Below are 19851 nucleotides of genomic sequence, written 5' to 3'. Positions count from 1 at the left end.
GCCACAGACAGAAATGCATACAGTGACATGTGACACCAAACATCAGACAAGAGTATAAAGGAAAGGAGACGCGTAGAAGTTTGGCTCATTCATTTTAACATCAACCGAGTAGCTTGCATAATTTTAGACAAGTCCACCGCAAACGCCATTGCAGGGCATGTGAACAGGTCGGTGAGAACGACAAATAGACTCCTCTCAAACTTACGACTATATTCGTAAAGCAGTATAAATATATTACATTACTGGTTACCTAGGGTAATCCATATCACTTCTTTCTACATCTAATGAGATCTCCCATTTCTGTATTTTTACCATAGGAGAGCTACACAAACATCAGCATAACTGAGTGACGAATCAGATTAGTCAGATTTTCACATAACAATCCACAAAACCTCAATGACTCTCAACAGCAAACATTCATTTCTCATTCATTGGTATGTGCCCTGGCTGAGTTGACCCTGCTTCAAGTTCAGGTCTGCTCTGCATGTCCCTCACTCCGGGACCAGTGATCCCCTGGACAGATGGCCGTTGCCTCATGGTAGATCACAGGCGCTCTAGAAGCCAGGCCAAACTCTGCGAGTACATTTAAAGCGTTGCTCACATCACATCTGCTAATATCCTGAATCTCCATGTCGGTATAAGTATTTTTATCTCGGTTTAATTGTTACATAGTATTCTGTAGCATAGGAATGCCATCATTTATTAAGCCTCTTATAACTGTACATTGAGATTATTTCCAATTATCCTCCTATTATATGCGATGCTGTGATAAACATTTTGTAACTCAATTTTTATCTGAATTAACCATTCACTGTTAAGGAAGAAAACATCCAAAAGTGGAATTTCTGGACGAAGGCCTAGAAACAATTATTTTCAAAAGGTTTTTCTTCTCAGTGTTGTCTGGCGTTCAAATCAAAGCAGTCAATGTTAGGCAGTCAGTTGGGAATACAAGGATTTAAGGTATTGACACATGTATGTGGGTGGGTAGGCATGGGAGAGGAGCAGAAGAGAGGGGGAAAGAGAAGAAGGGAGGAGAAATTGATTGTGAGAATCATCCGAATCCAATGTAGAATGATACCAGACACTGTATAAGAATTACTGGTTGTAGCAGGAAACCCCTCAAAGAGCCAGTTCTACTGTAGTTGATTTATTTCATTTACAAATGAAATAAAAAAAAACGAACCACTCAAATCAGAACACAGCTAAATGCTGTAAAAATTTAGTGATTTTTATAAGACACACAAATATACAGCTAGTAAATTATTGGACCTAAGAATTTTTAACTACAATCTATTAATTTGATCTCCTTTTTGTCAATAAATCATTAAGAGCAGTGGTTCTCAACAGGGGTAGGTGGGTGTTATAGTTGTCTATTGCTATGTAACAAATCACCCCAAAATTTAGTGGCTTAAGACAACAAATCATTATTATCACTGATGGTTCTGTGGGTCAACTGGGCTCAGGTGAGCAGCTCTCTCATGGTGCCTGTCATGTAGCTGCAGGCAGATATTGGCTGGGGCTGAATCATCTGAGAGTTCAACCGGGTTGGGTGTCCAAGATGGCTCCCTCACAGGACCGGCACTGATGCTCATTGCTGACTGTGAGCTCAGCTGAATGTGTCAACCCGAGTGGCCAAATGTGGCCTCTCCTTCTAGTTTGTGACCCTCACAGCATGGTGGCTACACTCAGAGATGAAGTGTCCTGAGAGGGTGGATCCCAAGAGTGAGTGTTTCAAAGTCCCAGGTGGTAGCTCCTTATGATCTAATCTTGGAAGTTCCAGAATATTGCTTCTTCTGTATTCTTTTGTCTCAGTGAATCACTCAGGTCTTCCCAAAAGCAAAGGGAGAAGAATTTGATTTTGGCCTCTTGATCAGAGAGCAGCAAGTCACGTTGCAGAAGAGTGTGTGGGATGGAAACTATTTCTGTGGCCATCTTTGGAAGATGCAATCTCTACCGGGGTGGTGGGGGGGGGGGGTGGTGGTGGTGGTGAAAAGTTGTCTGAAGTTCTCTGAAATTGTTGACTAGTTTTCACCCGTTTATGTCTTTCTCTGAAGAGAATCCCAAATATTAGTAAGATTCTCAAAGGAATCTGCAACCAAAAATAAATAAATAAAAAGTAGAAACAATCACAAATCTAGGGAGATTATGGTATGTTACATAATTAAGTTTATTTTATACCCTGATATTCCTTTTTTTTTTTTAATTTTTTTTCAACGTTTTTATTTATTTTTGGGACAGAGAGAGACAGAACATGAACGGGGGAGGGGCAGAGAGAGAGGGAGGCTCAGAATCGGAAACAGGCTCCAGGCTCCGAGCCATCAGCCCAGAGCCTGACGCGGGGCTCGAACTCACAGACCGCGAGATCGTGACCTGGCTGAAGTCGGACGCTCAACCGACTGCGCCACCCAGGCGCCCCAACCCTGATATTCCTTTTAAAGATACTTGATCTCTGCTATTAACTTGGAATTGTTCAGCATCTAGCTATGATTCACTAACAAATTCATCCAAATAAACATTTTAAAAAATGTCAGATAATTCTGTCAGTGTGACAAGTTAAATAAAACCAGATACACATACACACACATACACTCATGTACACATATATAAACATGGTCTGAATTTTAAACAGAGAAGCCTGATTAAATGGGGTTTGTATTTTGGACCACTGTTGCCACCAAGCTACCTGTATTTGATACTTAGGAGAGTTCTAATAGACTTAATATTCTACACACAGTTCGGGGAAATTTCTTTTTAGATGCCTGCAGCACAGGGCACAATAATTTCCAACATACAGCATGAGATTTGACTACTTTATCTCAGCATATGTAACTATAACTGTTATTGTTCACAAAATTATCTGGTTTTTATTACACCATTGGACTCTGTGACACCCCAGAATCCATGACTGCCTCAGACAGGCTCCATTTATAGTAAGAACTATTTCTGTTTATGCCGCTCTACTTGCTATTAGTTTCACGAACTTATGCCCTCTGGATTTCAATGGTGCAGGAACGGGAGGGCAGAGAATTCAGGAAGGGATGGATGCAGGAATCACCAGCCAGCTACATGTTCCGCAAGAGGGGCATTTTTTTGCTGCTGCTGTTGAGATTGAGGTGTCTCTTAAGTTTCTTTTTATCTCGCATGTTCATCTCCATTATCATCCTCTTTTCAAATGATACCTTCTTTTTTTTAAGTTTATTTTTGAGGGGGGGGGGGCGGAGAGGGAGAGAATCCCAAGCAGGCTCCTTGCCCAACACAGGGCTCAGTCTCACGACGTTGAGATCACGACCTGAGCTGAAAGCAAGAGTCAGACGCTTGACTGATTGAACCACCCAAGTGCCCCTCAAGCAATGCCCTCTTAAAGAGACTGGGTCAGTTGTTCCGTAACATTCTGGGCTTTGCTGATTTTTTCAACACGTTTCCTATAGATTTAAAGCCTTGATTAGATTCAGGGTGAACATTTTTCCATGGATGCTTCACAGATGCTCCTATGTATTTCATATGACATCACACAAGGACGTGCATAGTATCTATTTGCCTTGCCTTTAATGACACTGATTGATCTGCAGATCCAGATGGGGACTGCCTGATTCCTGGCTGTAAAGTTGTTGGCTGACCTTCTGACTCCCTTGGAATAATATCTAGTTCCTCATTTATATTTTGCTTCTTAGTTTTAGCATCCATAAATGTTTATTGCCTGAATCAGTTATTTCATTAGATGTAAAAGGGTGAATTTTTCTAATTTTATCATTTCTTCTACATTTACTAGCTAGAATACTTGTGTAAGAAAACTCTCCCTCATTAACTAGGGCTATATTATAAAATTTTGAAAATAGAGTTTTCACATGGAAGGCAGATCAAGGCTTACTTTTCCAGTTAATTACTAATTTTCAGAGAACAAGTTAATAGACTATGGCCAATAGTGATAAGTGAATTATGTTTGTTACTTTGGCTTTCTCTTTTGAGTATCATTATGAATTCAGGGATATTTATTTCATTATTGTGTTTTGATCAGTTGCCATTGCTTTTCTTGTTGATGGTAAAATTGTCCACTTTTAGGCAGTGGGCAGATTCCCTGCCTTCCAGCATAACAAGATGATCTAGTCTCAGTTTGTCATTTGCCACTCCACACCTGGAACCAGATCTCTCCAAGAATCCCCAGTTCCTTTTTCTGAGACTGTAGTCTGAATGCTAACATTCTCATCATTACTGGACTGTCATTGCTACTGGGTCTTTTCTGTGGACAGAACTTTAACATTTTGAATTTTAAAAGACTCATATGCACAATTCAAATATATTTGAATATTCGATGTATCACATTCAAATTTCAAATATTCAAACAGTTTAAATTTAAACGTAATCAAAAGTAACCTACACGTGATTATTAAATCATTATATCGTACACCTGAAACTAATATAACACTGTATGTGGATTGTACTTGAATTTAAAAAATAAATAAATAAAATGTTTTAAAGTAACCTACTGGGTTTTTTAAAGTTTTATATTGGTATATTCCTTCTCTCAGACATTACTACATTAATGTAATTACTTATTTATAAGCATAATATAATAACTTTAAAATGTCAATATAGCATAATGAGAGATAGTAATATTATTACTAACAATCAGATACTGAATGCAAGTGAAGATTTCTTTGTATTTTTGTTAGAATATATTCCAGTAACGATGTGTGACATACCCTATGTTTCAAAATACCCAATGGACCCAAGTATAGGCAAAAGCTTTTCTCTTGAGGAAGAAGAAAGGTCTAGCTAGGTTAATGGTCAGAATGGCTTCGGTTACCTCGTCTGGGCCCTCCCCCAGCCCTGAGAAGGCAGGAGAAAAGGCCCGAGATGAGTAGACAGTGGGCTGCATTGGCCTGTGGACACAGCCCAGCCAGAGACGCTCTGAGCCCCGCCCTCCAGGACTGCTGGGTGCCCGTGGCCACCGAGAACAGGTGCCCCCAGCTGCACTGAACAAAGATGAAATACGAGATTCGTGTCTATCTGTGCGCAGCGTCTGCGCAGTTGACTGCAAGCATGAGGTAGCCAGACACTTCACCGCAGTGTTGGGAATGTTTCATAGCAGTTCGGCACTTGAAAAGAATAAATTGTATAAATGAAAAGTATATACTTCCTCCCAGCCCCTAGATCATTCAGAACATTTCATTGGACAGTACGTGGCACCAGCCTGCCATTTTTGAGTGCATCACAGGGCTTGTTGCTATTATTTATCTTGTTCTTATCACGTTGGTATTTAAGCATCTTATCGCTGTACAGGAGAGAAAAGGTCCTGTTCTGCGGGCTGTGTTTTTCAACCAGTGATTCAGGAGTACTGATACACTTGCTCTGTTTTGAGCTGCACTCACATTTCTGCTGGGAGGCAACAACAAGGAAAACACAGGTGAGCTTGGCAGCCTTTGGGGAGGCAGCAGGTGGGAGGAGAATAATCAAGAAAAGCAAAGAAAGGCTTTGGTTCTTTAGGTAAATGGAAACCTGTGTTCTCTCCCTTTGAGACGCTGCAAAGTAACAGTCTTGCTTTCTTCCCTTCTCCCCTTTTCTTCCTCTGTTTTGCCCAAATCTGTTGTTTCAAGCTCAGAAGAGAGTGGTAACCTGTTCAGATCCAGTTCTCTGTCTCCCGTCTAATTAATTAGGCCTGGCCTCCAGGACCCCCCGCCTTCCCACCACCTCACAAATCTTGGAAACCTGCTTAGTTCAATCCATCAGCCTGAATTACTGGGAACAATTTGGCCACTCTGTTTCGTATTCTTCTAGCCCTTTCCTTAACCCCTCATATTCACAAAATATTTGCTTAAGGCAATAATGTCAATCACTAATGTAATCAGCATTCCATAGAGAGCTTGCTAGAAATACCAGCTCCTCCAGCCTGCATTTAAATTCTGATCTAATAAGATCAAGTAATAATAGGGCTGTAGTGATACTGATGAAGGAAGTCCAGGACTTGCAATTCAAGGAAAAATGGCTTCAACACACGAGGAGAGGATGAAATAAAGGAGAGTCCTTAGATGCTGCCTGCGAAGCCCAGGCCTCCTAGGAGGACGGAGTACTACTCAGCAATACAAAGGAACTAACTGCTGATACACACCCATCAGGGGTGAATCTCAAAAGCTGTGGAAGAAGCCAGACACAGAGTGAATAGACAGAAATCAGATCAGTGACTGTTTGTGGGAGGGAGGGGAATTGATCGGGAAGGGGTCTGGGGGGATCTTCTTGGTGACGGAAATGTCTGTATCTTGATCACCAAGGGTCTCTATTACAGGCACGTATGCCTGTGTCAAAATCTATCTAATTGTACATTTATGATCTGTGCTTTTCACTGCATGCAAATTATATCATAAAATTTTTTTTACTTGAATATACCTACTTTGGGTGATGATAGAAAATATTTTTACCAATTTTTTTGGCAACGTGTATCTTTTAAAGGTATGCACGAGGCAAAAAAAAAAAAAACCCTCAAGATAGAAGACGATTTAACATAGTGCTGAAAATACGGCATGCACTCAATAAAAGTGTATTGACAACTAATAGCCATTGCATAAGTTTGTTTGTAAGATGCCTCCTTTCAGCCCAACATTATAGTCAAATTCAGCACTATCTACAAGATTAAAATTTCCCAGCCCTAAAAAATATTTTTAGTAACCCTCCATTCCGTCAGTCCAGTTATGCAGCCCTTTCATGGGAGTAAAATAAATAAAATCAATACTTTTTATTACTTCACTGCCAGAAACTTACTACACCCAGATTCAAAAGCATAAGGCTGTCTGCAAGGCTGATGTACCCTTCAAGGAGTATTTTATGAGGAAAGCATACTGTTATAATTTTGCAAGAATAAGGAAAGCTGCCTTTAAATCATAAGAAGTCTTTCTTAGGTTGAAGAAGTATATATAAGGGCTATCAATCCCCTACATATGATCTCTAGCTAGATAAATGCAGGGGGGAAATCAGCTTTCTTCTAAAGACATAAAATTTCCTGAAAAATATATACTGGATGAATTTTATATTTCTATAATTAAAAGTATGCACTGCCAAGTCTCAGGAAAATTGGACAAATGGCTCAGTAAGACTTATCTTTCTTAATTGTGATGTGTTTCTAGAGGTAACTGGTCTCATAATACGTGACTTTTTTCCTTTATGTTTTCACCCTCTTTGAGGACTATAACCCACCCACCCCCAAAAAATCAAAGAACAAACCATGCAAAAATGCAAATCAAACTAAAGTTTCAGGCTAAAAGATAATTTACAGTTAGATTATTATGTAGACACAATGCTGAAGATACAAGTTTGAAAACATTCTTTAGCAACAGGAACTCCCCAAATATTTTCAATTGTTTTGTCACTGGAGAATTCACATACAGAGAAGAAATAAACAATAAAACATTATAAGGTAGCTATTACTGGAGAAATATGATTTACTTCTTCAATTTCTAGAGGATATAATTTTTAAAGGAGAAAAATAGAAATAATGAAAAAAAGTGAGGACAATTCAAAAACTGGGAAGAGTTTTAAATCCCTCAACCACATATAAAAATTTTCATTTTATTATAAAAGAATTAGGACTTTAACAATCAAACTATATCTATTCCAGTGATCCCAAAGTGTGATCTCCCAACCAGCAGCCCCAGGATCATCTGGGAACTTGTTTTTATTTTATTTTTTTTCAACGTTTATTTATTTTGGGGACAGAGAGAGACAGAGCATGAACGGGGGAGGGGCAGAGAGAGAGGGAGACACACAGAATCGGAAACAGGCTCCAGGCTCTGAACCATCAGCCCAGAGCCCGACGAGGGGCTCGAACTCGCGGACCGTGAGATCGTGACCTGGCTGAAGTCGGACGCTTAACCGACTGCGCCACCCAGGCGCCCCAGGGAACTTGTTTTTAAATGCACATTCTTAGGACTGCCTGGGTGGCGCAGTCGGTTAAGCCTCAGGCTTTGATTTCAGCTCAGGTCATGATCTCGAGATTGGTTGAGTTGGAGCCCTGAGTTGGGCTCTGCACTGATAGCACAGAGCCTACTTGGGATTCTCTCTCTCTCTCTCTCTCTCTCTCTCTCTCTCTCTCTCTCTGTCTCTCTCTCTGACTCCCCCCTGCTTGCTCTCTCTCTCTCTCTCTCTCTCTCTCAAATTAAATAAATAAATAACTTTAAAAAATTAAATGCATTCTTGGGCCCAACCCAAGCCTACTAAAGTCAGAAGCTCTGGGGGCAAAGCCCAGCCATCTGTGTTTTAACAAGCCTTCTGGGTAATTGTGACACAGGGTAAAGTCTGAGAACCATTGATTCATTCCAGAAACATTTATGGGGTGCCCTTTGTAGGCCAGGCTCTGAGAAAGGCTTTGGGGACAGAAAATAAGGAATTAACATGATCCATAGTTTAATCAGTCACAAAGAAAAAGAATATTAGCTAGTAACGTCATTTTTTTAAATACAGGAAAATAGGAGACGTCCTTGGTAGAGCTCCATCAAGTAAAACTACCAAGAACACTGAGGAATTTTACTGAGGTTGGGGCAATCGTGCTCAGTAACAATTTACCTGGAAGGATTTGTTTTTTTCTTTTTTTCCTTTTCTTTTCTCTTTCTTTCTTTCTTTCTTTCTTTCTTTCTTTCTTTCTTTCTCTTTCTTTCTTTCTTTTCTTTCCTTCTTTCCTTCTTTCTTTTTTTTCAGAAACACATGTGCTGGCCCTCTCCAGACCTCTGGGATCACAATTGCCTAGAGTGGGGCTCAGGAAAACTCTGTTTTTCACAGTTCCCTCTAGTAAGTAATTCTGATGTTTACCAGAGTTAATAGTGATGCTCTGTAGAGGCGTCTCAGGATCTGTGTTTCCCCGGCTGCCGGGCTGGCAGCCTCTCCAGGTATGGTCTGTGGATTACCTGTACTGAATCACCTCCGGGAGGGGAGAACATGAATGTACTAGCATGTAAAATGTAGATCCCCAAAACTAAACCACTGAGTCAGAATCTCTGGGGACAGGGCTCAGGACTATGCACTTTTTACAAATTCTCAAATGATTTTTAAGCACATAGCAATTTGAAGTTTACTACCTTGTGGATCTCCCCAAGGACTACTTCTCAATGGTGCGCCTGGGTGCCTCAGATTGGGTAAGCGTCTGCTTCTTGAGTTTGGCTCAAGTCATGATCTCACAGTTGGTGGGTTCAAGCCCCACATGGGGCTTTGCGCTGACAGTGCAGAGCCAGCTTGGGACTCTTTCCTTCTCCCTTCTGTCTCTGCCCCTCTCCTGTGTGAACTCTCTGTCTCTCAGAATAAGTAAATAAACTTAAAAAAAAAAAAAGTCCCCTAATTTCTTCTGTCTCTCGATATGTATGGTGGATAAATAATGCCCCCTCTAAACGTCCACATCCTAATCCCCAGAATCTGTGAAATTTACATGGCAAAAAGGACTTTCTAGATACAATGAAGTTAACTAAGATTCTTGAGATGGGTGATTCTCCTGGATTATCTGGACGAGTTGAGGATAATCCCAGAGCTCCTTACAAGAGGGAGGCTCACGGATCAGAAAAGAGATGGGACAACAGAAAAAGAGGATAAGAGTCAGAGAGAGCTTTAACGATGCTACCCTGCTGGTTTTGAAGATGGAGGAGGGGCCCGCAAGCCAAGAGATACAGACAGTCTTTAGAAGCTGAAAAAGGCAAGGACACAGATTCTCCCCCGGGGCCTCCTGAAAGAACGAAGCCCTGCCCTCACCTTGATTTGGGCCCAGCGTAAACCCATCTCAGGATTCTGACCCAACTTGTGATTATTTGTTCTAACAATGATAGGACACTAATATGATATGTAAAAGACACAGAAAGGAACATAATACAGGGACAAACTACACTATTACTGAAGAAGCTTATCTTATTTGGAGAGTCTACCGCCAGGAGAGAAGGCATATTTAGTGTTCCCTTGAAATTTATTCTTATCAAACAATTTCTTTGGGTAGGGGTCTTAATTAGATGCAGGGTTCCAGTGATCATAGTAAACAATTCCAGAACCTTAAAAAAGAAAAGAAAAAGAAAAGAAAAGAAAAGAAAAGAAAAGAAAAGGAAAAGAAAAGAAAAGAAGAAAAGAAAAGAAAAGAAAAGAAAGAAAAGAAAAGAAAAGAAAAGAAAAGAAAAGAAAAGAAAAGAAAAGAAAAGAAAAGAAAAAACCTTAGTTGCTCAGCAGCTGTAAGATTTCCTTTTCAGATTCAATCTTCAGGACATTATCAAAAGATATGGAAGGCCACCAGCTCATGACATCTTTTCCCTAGTGTCTACTCCCACGTAGCAGGCAAGGCCCCAAATCCTCAATTCAGAGGAAGAATCAGGGAAAGCATTCATAATGGACATACTTCATGTGCTGTCATCAGTCACACAGTCAAATCTGTAAAGGAACACACCCCTGGGCGGGGGGGGGGGGGGAAGACTTCAAAATCCTCTTACATTATCAGCCGCTTCTTTAAGCAGTGATTCTCAAGCGAGAGCCTGCATCAGGTCACCTGAAGGGCCCCCTCCCAAGGTTACCGATGCGGGAAATCTGGGCTGAAGCCCCCTGCTCTGCTGCCTGTCCAGGATCACATCCTGAAAACTGCTGACCCGAGCAATGGGTCCACCATTGCATCCACATTAGCATCGCATGGGGACACCGAGTCCTGATGGCCCACCTCAGGCCAATTAAATCTGACTTGCTGATGGTGAGACCAGCTAACATGATTTTCAATCTCGGCAGGTGATGCCAATGTGCAATCAAAGCTTGGGACCTCTGTCCTAAAGGCCAAAGTAACAATGAAGGAAGGGCGTGAGTCAATATTGGGGAAAAGGGACAGTCACGGTGACCTTGAGATGCCCAACCCTTTGGCTGCCCCTGGCCCTAGGATCTCCTCTTAAGAAAATGTCTCCTGCTTCAAAGTCAAAGTTTAAAAACAACATCTGATCTAAGGAAATAAGAATAAGATGCCACAACATACGGTCCAGCCCAAAGAGAGGACATTTCTATGAGATATTGAAGCTAGGGGAAAATGGTAACCTGTTGGAAATGATGATACAACCCTAAATACTCCCTGTCTGTTTAAAAATGTATGATAGTTTCATAGTAAATTGCAAAACAAGCCCTTAATCTTCCTTTTTACAGAAAGACCCAGAGGAAGAGTAGTTTCTTATATTAAATAAAACAAAAGGTTCAGTACTTCAAGTAGCCTCAGTATTTTCTGTTTTCAGGCATTTAATGTTCTGTGCTTCATATCCATATATTTCTCTCTTCCTCACATCTACATACCCTATTTTTATTATCATGAATATTCATTGTTTCCAAACAATGTCTAATTACTCGTCTGTCAGACACTACTCAATTCAGGTTTTATTATTTTAAACTGATAGTTTTCTGTTGAGACCCACATGACCTGGAACTTAGATTGCCCACCAATATACTATGTTTGTGCCTTTTTTGAAATAAACTGCAAAGCAGTTTCTAACTTTCTAACACACAGCCTAAGCCCTTCTGCTTAATGTCAGACGAGCTCCGAAAATCATTGCCTTTTAAGGGAATCATTGTTTTCTGTTGTATGTCCCCAATAATGGCTTTAATCTGTTCGGAAAACTGATCACACGACCTGATAGATTTACTCATTTTCATCCCAGATTTTATTGATATGTGTACAGAAAGTTACTTTACTTTTGGATCGTAGCACCTATCAACGAATATTGTAAATCTCTGAAGCAAATGTTTTTGTAACAGACTGTGAAAAAGAGCTATTAGAGTCACATTTACTTTTTCCAGGCGATTTGATATAAAAATTTGTCAGTTCTTTCTGCCTTTACTTGATGGTGAGAATCTAGCCTCTGAACACCTTCTTTTCAGTTTTTTTCAGGTGCTTTTGAAGGGTAAGAGCTGGAAGAGTAACCCTTAATCCAAGCCACATCTGACTATCTTAGCTTATTTCATTAAACACCTGAGACTAAACATTGTATGACAGTAGCATCTCCTCCAGAGCACAGGCCAGATTTTATTTATGGTGCTACTTACTAATTAAAATCAGTCCAAAGAAAAAATTCAATGAAGATGAATGGTAGGATTTACTTCATCAGTGTCACAGAGATTAAAATATAAAAATGCACGTCAGATGGGTTATTTCACATCAAATGAATGACACACGTGAATGTAAATTTAACTACTTTCAAACCAGACAAATTAATGCACACATACAAACATATCCAGGGCATGAAGTTTTAATCTGATTTTTATTTTACTTTCCCGTGAGCTTATTTACAACACGTATGTTTTGTTGCTATTTTCCTGATAACATACAGCGGCTGAAAAAAATTCACACGTTTCAGGAAGGGTAAAATGTGGTATATTTACACGTCCATGGTTTTGTAAACATAAATGGGCCCATATTTTGCCTGTAAACACCATACTTGAAAACTGCATGTTCAGGGGCGCCTGGGTGGCGCAGTCGGTTAAGCGTCCGACTTCAGCCAGGTCACGATCTCGCAGTCCGTGAGTTCGAGCCCCGCGTCAGGCTCTGGGCTGATGGCTCGGAGCCTGGAGGCTGTTTCCGATTCTGTGTCTCCCTCTCTCTCTGCCCCTCCCCCGTTCATGCTCTGTCTCTCTCTGTCCCAAAAATAAATTAAAAAAAAAAAAAAAAAAAGAAAACTGCATGTTTGTTGTTGTTTTTGGATAGTTTTTCCACGTAAATACATTAAGATCTCCACAGTAAAAACCAGCGTGGTAGGCCATTTCAATGTTTGGATATATTCTAAGGTATTTAGACCCCTGTTGATAGAACCTTTAAATCATTTCAGCTATTCGATATTGTAAGCAACTTTGCAAGAAACAAACTGGTAGCATGTATTCAATTATTTCCTTAGAGTGAATTCCCAGGAGTAGAATTGCCAGGTAAGAGAACAGAACCCTTGAAACTTCAGCACCTATGTTCCTAGAAGTCTCCAAAAAGGTTACGCAGAATTTCACCCTTCTGGTGTATTAAAGAACTTGTTTTCCTCCATGCTCACCAGTAGGTTTAAAAACAAAACAAAACAAAAAAGGGTTTATTGAAATGAATTTCCATATCGTAACATTTACTTCTATTAAGTATACAATCCATAGATTTTTACTAAATTAACAGAGTTGTATAACCATCTGTCACAACCCAGCTTTCGAATATTTCCAGCACTCCCCAAGGCCCGAGGGGGCCCATTTATAATTATTCCTCACTCCCAACCAAGGGCCAGGCGACCACTAATCTACTTTCTACCTTTTTTCCATTTGTCATATAAATGGAATCATACAATACATGGTCTTTTGTGTCTGGCTTCTTTCACTTAGCATAATGTTTTTGAAGTACATCTATCTTGTCACATGTATCCATATGTCATCCCTTTTTATTGCCAAACAGCGTTTTTGATACCCCACCTCCCAACACACACACACACACACACACACACACACACACGAAACACACAAATCCTTCCATTCAAAAAAGAGAAGATTCTGGGCACAGGAGTCACTAGTCTACAACAGTTGTTCTGGGCAAGAATTCTGAAGACTTGTACCTTTAGGGTAGAGAAATGCTTTGCCTTGAGCTTGCTTCTGCTTTCTGTAAGAAGCCTCTGGGAGCACCTGGATGGCTCAGTCAGTTAAGCGTCCGACTTTGGTTCAGGTCATGATCTTGTGGTCCGTGAGTTTGAGCCCCACATCAGGCTCTGTGCTGACAGCTCGGAGCCTGAAGCCTGCTTCAGATTCTGTGTCTCCCTCTCTCTCTACCTCTCTTCTACTCACGCTTTATCTCTCTTTCTCTCTCTCTCTCTCTCTCTCTCTCTCTCAAAAAAAAAAAAAAAAAACATAGACAATAAAAAGGAGAAGGAAAAGCCTGTGTCCACCTTTCTCCGTGGTTGCTGGTTTTGCCTTCTCGGAGGTTTTTCCCAGTCCATCTCCATCTGGTCATTTTTACTGTGAGAACGGACACTTTCTCCAGGGGGGACCAAACAGCTCATTCCTCGTTCATGTAGGCTTGGGGGTCCAAAGATGATTTTCAGGCTTAATCATTCAAAGACGTTTTTAGCCCAGGCTTCTGATTTCTTTGGCAATATGTTTTTATTTAGTAGGCTTCTAATCCGTTTACTTTCACTCAGTTCCACAGGCCAGGAACCCCACCCCAAATTCTTTCCTAAATGTAATTATTAATCCTGATTTCTTTCCTTGCTTCCTCACCTTAAGGGCTCTCTCACATACTTACACAGCTTAATGCCAGCATCCTTGAGATCATACAGCAGTCTGGGGCAAGAAGAATACGCCCTCAATCTGGTCTTTGTGGCTGGGCCATCACTTAAAAGCATTTTCAGTCTTGTTTCCTATTGTGCGGGGTGTGGAAGCAGTTAGCTTTCCAGCTTTTTGATGCCCCACATTTCTTCTCTCCGCATTTATTTTTATTTCTGCTTGAAAATCATCCAGCTATTTACAGACTGATTTTTCCTTCTAACATCCTCCTAATAGCAACCAGTAACAACCAACCTACCGCAAAATTCTGTTTTCCAGTCTCTTCCCCTGGAGCTACAGGTTCAGTAAGTGCTTAATCTACCTTTGAGCTATTGCCAGTGACAGTTTTAACACATATTTTACCACTGTATTACTGTTACATGGGTCTGCATCACCCCTTCCTCTGATAGAGTTACCTCACCACCCAATGCCAATTCTACAAATTTTAGGGTTTCTTAGAGCATTGTACCTCGTTTCCAAAGCCAATATTCCCATTAGTTAAGATGATGCTAACACCAAAGTATATACCCCCAAATATCGGTAACTGAACATAATAGAATTTTATTTCTCACACATAGTATCAATTAGAGGCGGTGGAAAACAGGGGTCCCCGGTCCCACAGTCCTTCAGAGGGAGCCTGCCAGATACTCTGGTGCCCTTGCGTTGACATACAGCCAGCAGCCGAGGGAAGAGAGGCTCGAGCACTGTGTGAGAGGTCGTTACGGACCACACCCGGAAGCACTGTACCTCATTTCATCACTTCTGCCCACGTTCCTTTGGAAAGAATTCCTTCTTGAGTCCGCACCTAATTGCAAGGAAGGCTGAGAAATATATTCTATCTTTGTGCCCAGAAAGAAAATCAAACAAGTCTAGCAAACAGCTAGCCAACGTCTGCCTTAGCATCACAGAAAGCATTTAGCCTCAAGACTCAAGAATTCCACCGCTGAAGACCTTTGCTAAGAAAATATTCTGATATACAAGATGTTTATTCTGTATCTCAGAATAAATACATATAAATATATAAATAAACAGAACATTGAAGGTAGAACCCATTTATGCAACAGAATATTACACAGCGACTAAAAATGTTTTTATTACAAGTTTTAATCATGTAGGAAAATCTCTCTGATATAATCTTAAGAAATAATAGAACATAAATTTGTACACGTGATATGTATATATCTTTGAAAGACAGCAGTAATTGTGCTGGAAGTAAATGTGCAAAAACCATAGCACCCATAATCTGTGTGATAGGATTATAGATTTATCAATTTTTCCTTTTTATGATTCTTCTTATCCAAATTGCCCACTATAATCAGAAATAAAATACATATTTTTCTATAACATGATAAATTCATAGCCATATCTAGGTCTTCTAGTACTCCAACCACCTCAAATGTCACTATTTGTAATAATGAATCCAGGAAAGTAACATATTAATAACATATCCTTTTTAAAATAATAAGAAATTAATATCATCATTATTTAATTACATATTCCCTGAAAACACCTTGAAACGAATAAGGTGAATAAGGTTATCTACTTTCTTCAGAGGTGGCCTACAGTAGGAATGTGATTTTTAACTCCTATTTCCCTACCTACAGCGCCTTCTGTTTTTTGTTTTTTTTAATTTCTTTTGCAACATGCCCACATCCATTTCTGAAAAGAATATCCTTTCTCTCTCTCTTTCACACACACACACTCTCGCTCGCTCTCTCTCCATTCCTGCAAAATATACCCATCACAGCACATTCGACTGAACATTGGCAGATGGTATCTACCTCACTCATCAAGGTTTTCAGTAGAAGCTTGTTCTGTGTATGTCCACCTGCTTCTGTGTTGGAGGTAGACAGACAAAAAAGGCACCAAAATCACTAGATTTATTGTCATGCTGTTGGTTTCTTAGAGTACAGGATGGATTGTGTACAGGATGGATTGTGGCCACACTTCATGAATCGTTTCTATCAACACCTGGCCAATTTCAGACTTCGTAATCAGATATTCCAAATCTCGGATATTTGCCTGAAAGGAGGCTACTATTCTCACCTGTATGTGCTACTGCATCTATCAATTATCATCGAGTTAAGGGCTGTTGACTTTTCTGTCCACATTGAGGGTTATGTTTATGTTTAAATGACTAATGCCCATCTCTCCCCGCCATTGTAGAGCTACGACTGCACCTCTGAATTTTTGGTTAATTAACCTGCATGACTCACTATCTATCTTCCCATCCAAGTGTGCTCCCGTGGGAACTCGTCAACATACGCACAAGATATTGTGAAATAAATCAAGGGATAGTATAAAACATGGTGTGTTCATGCTTTCTTAATAGAAAAAGTAGTTTGCTCCTAATTTTCTTTTCACTTAGAAATGAATTCATAGCATTCTGTCTCCTAACTCCCACTCTGGTGTTTGTGTGGATTATTTTCTATTTTAAACTGTATTTATTATTTTTTCTATTTCAGAACTTTAAAATCCAGGTTATCTTATTAATACCTTTATGACTATTTCCATCTATGAATATATTTTATCTGTTTTCTGACAATGCCTAATGTACAGTGGGTAACTGTGATTGGTAAAAGTCGTACGGAGCCACTAACACAATTCTGGAATCTAATCTTTACTATTTTTGCCAGGGATTATGCAGAAACTTATAATTATGTTTTACTTTGGATTTACCCCATCTTTACTTTATCTCATATTAAAGTGTAATCAAAATCAGCCTGTTTCCATTCGGTCGCAAATCCCCTTCTTAAAGCACCTATTCAAAAGTCTCCCCAATTTTCATTTTCTCTGTCTATTCTCATTATATTAAATCCTGATATCTGAAAATTGAACCATATAGTAGTATTACCGTGTTCTTTTAAAAATACAGATCATATCTACTCTTCCTGTATTTTTACATTATCACTGTGTGTTTTTAAATCCTTGGCAGGTTGCAATTAGATTTCTAGCACGCCATTGTATTAGAGTAAATACCATTATTATGGTAGAAATAATTTACCTCGTGTAGTGTGCTGTTCAGACAGTCTGCTGAGATGCCTCTGATACCAAATATCATTCCCATTCTTTAATTATAATTTTTAATCTTTCCTGGTTTACCATTCTTTCAGTAGATGAATTATTTTTATTCTCAAATTCAGAAATTGTCTGGCTTTAATAATGTTTATTAACAAGAATTACAATATTCCATTGCTTTTCTCCCCCCTCCCTGCAGAACAGTAGGAGTAACTTTATTTTTCTCAAACTCTCTGACCCATAACATGCAAGACATGTCTGGCAACAGCTCAGGTTCATCATTAGTAGTTGAATGCATTTGTGAGATTAGTTGTGACGTGGATTCCACCTAGTTCGTGGTCACCACATTAAAAGCCACACAGTGGATGGGGCGCCTGGGTGCCTCAGTCGGTTGGGTGTCCGACTTTGGCGCAGGTCATGATCTCACGGTTGGTGAGTTCGAGCCCTGCGTCGGGCTCTGTGCCGACAGTTCGGAGCCTGGAGCCTGCTTAGGATTCTGTATCTCCCTCTGCCCCTCCCTTGCTAATGCTCTGTTTCTCTCTGTCTCTCAAAAATGAAGAAATGTTGGGGCGCCTGGGTGGCGCAGTCGGCTAAGCGTCCGACTTCAGCCAGGTCACGATCTCGCGGTCCGTGAGTTCGAGCCCCGCGTCAGGCTCTGGGCTGATGGCTCGGAGCCTGGAGCCTGTTTCCGATTCTGTGTCTCCCTCTCTCTCTGCCCCTCCCCCATTCATGCTCTGTCTCTCTCTGTCCCAAAAATAAATAAACGTTGAAAAAAAAAATTAAAAAAAAAATGAAGAAATGTTAACAAAGAAAATTTTAAGTCACACAGTCTAATGCAAGGCACTTCCTTTGTCTTGTCTGGAGCGTTGAAGAATGAGGCCATAATCCTTACACCACAGACAAAACTTGAGGCATGTGTTTAACAAATCTGTGATAAGACAAGAGTGTGAACCCTGTGAGGGCAGGGGCAGTGTCTTGCTTCTCAGTAAATCCCCAGAGCATACCGCAATGCACTGATGCATAGCAGGTGCTCATTAAACATGTATTGAATAAGTGAATGTGCACATGAATGACCCTCACTGGTTCATGAGTTCACTTTTTGTCCCTCTTGCTGTTCATGGAAACAGCTTTAGTTAAGGTTGAATTCAACCTGAACAAGTCGTTAAGAGTGAGCCGTGATAGTTGGGAGGAGAGAATGGACTGTACCATCTGCCTTAGAGTGAACTCATTCTGTTCCTCCTCTGTGATTCGGGCCAAGTTGTTCTCTGTCTCTTAGCTGTGATCGTTTTATCTGTTCAATGAGAAAAATATGGCCTAACTCCCAGATTTGTTATGAAAATTAAATGAAGCAATATTTGTAAAGTGCCTACTTACCTAATCTGATTTGGACATTCATGATTATTAGGTTTGGGGGGGTCAATATTGGTAGCCTCATATACCAGTCAGTAATTGCCACATAATAATGACAGAATCTCAGGGGCATTCAATAAAAACACTCTGTCTTTCTGTGGGTCCACTGCCACGGCTCTGCTGTTGGCTGGCCAACTCTGTGCTGTGGTTTGGATCCAGGTCTGCTCCCTGTTTCTCAGATTCCTTATCCCAGAACACCGCCATGTTCTTTTCATGGTCTTGGCAGAGATGAGAGAGGGCGAGCCTTCTGCCCAAGCATGTTTTAAGCCCCTGCTTCTGTCATGAATATTAACATCACATTAGCTAAAGCATGTCCTGTGACCATCCTAAAGTCAAAGCATGGGGAAGTATACTTCTTACACGAGGCGGAGGAGGCTGGGGATGGGGAGGAGAGAAAAGAATGAAGCCATAACCCCACAAACAAAACTTGAAGTACGTGGGGGCGCCTGGGTGGCTCAGTCGGTTAAGCGTCCGACTTCATTCAGCTCAAGTCATGATTTCACAGTCCATGAGTTCAAGCCCCAGGTCAGGCTCTCTGGCGACGGCTCAGAGCCTGGAGCCTGCTTCAGATTCTGTGTCTTCCTCTCTCTCTGCCCCTCCCCCACTCGCACTCCATCTCTCTCAAAAATAAAAACATTAAAAAAAAATTTTTAAACTGGAAGCATGTGTTTAACAAACAAATCGATAATAAGATAATAAGATTGTTTTGAACAATAATCCAGTCTAACACATCTTCAGTAACTAAAGCTGGGTGAGGTCCATGGGTCTTTTCTCCCATACCCTTGCTACCAGGTAGGATGATGCAATGTCAGCAGGTTTCAGATGGAATTCTGCCATAACCACAGGCAAATGGGACACAAAAGGGGTGAAAGAAACTGTTCTATAAGCTTGACAAAGTTCCAGATCTCTATTCTTTCAGGTACTCTGATGGCTTCTTGAATGAAAGGTTCATTTATAGTGGCAGGATTTATCTATCTTTTTAATAGGAGTCAAATCCCCAAAATCTTCCAAATCTGAGACTACTGGGTCAGTTAAAAGTCAGGAGTGCCCTTCTAAAGGCTACAGTTATGAGGCTTCTAAGATTCTTCTGCCCTGGGCATGCAACACCAGGAATGCCTGCACAGTATTTTCAGCAAATCCACATTTCTTTATGATCACTAATTTCACCAATAA

The 19851-nt window shown here is 40.5% G+C and overlaps 1 long non-coding RNA gene across 1 annotated transcript in view; it reads left to right on the top strand.

The window, feature by feature from the left end:
• Window positions 1-2322: 2322 nt before the first annotated feature.
• Window positions 2323-19851, top strand: part of LOC111561888 — a 66872-nt gene continuing 49343 nt past the window's right edge. Inside the window, exon 1 of the long non-coding RNA XR_002744895.2 lies at window positions 2323-5404. This is a non-coding gene — a long non-coding RNA (uncharacterized LOC111561888). The remainder of the gene's footprint in view (window positions 5405-19851) is intronic.

This window comes from Felis catus, chromosome C1, assembly GCF_018350175.1.
Source record: "Felis catus isolate Fca126 chromosome C1, F.catus_Fca126_mat1.0, whole genome shotgun sequence".
Taxonomy (NCBI): domain Eukaryota; kingdom Metazoa; phylum Chordata; class Mammalia; order Carnivora; family Felidae; genus Felis; species Felis catus.
This window is presented reverse-complemented; position numbering and strand designations above follow the sequence as displayed.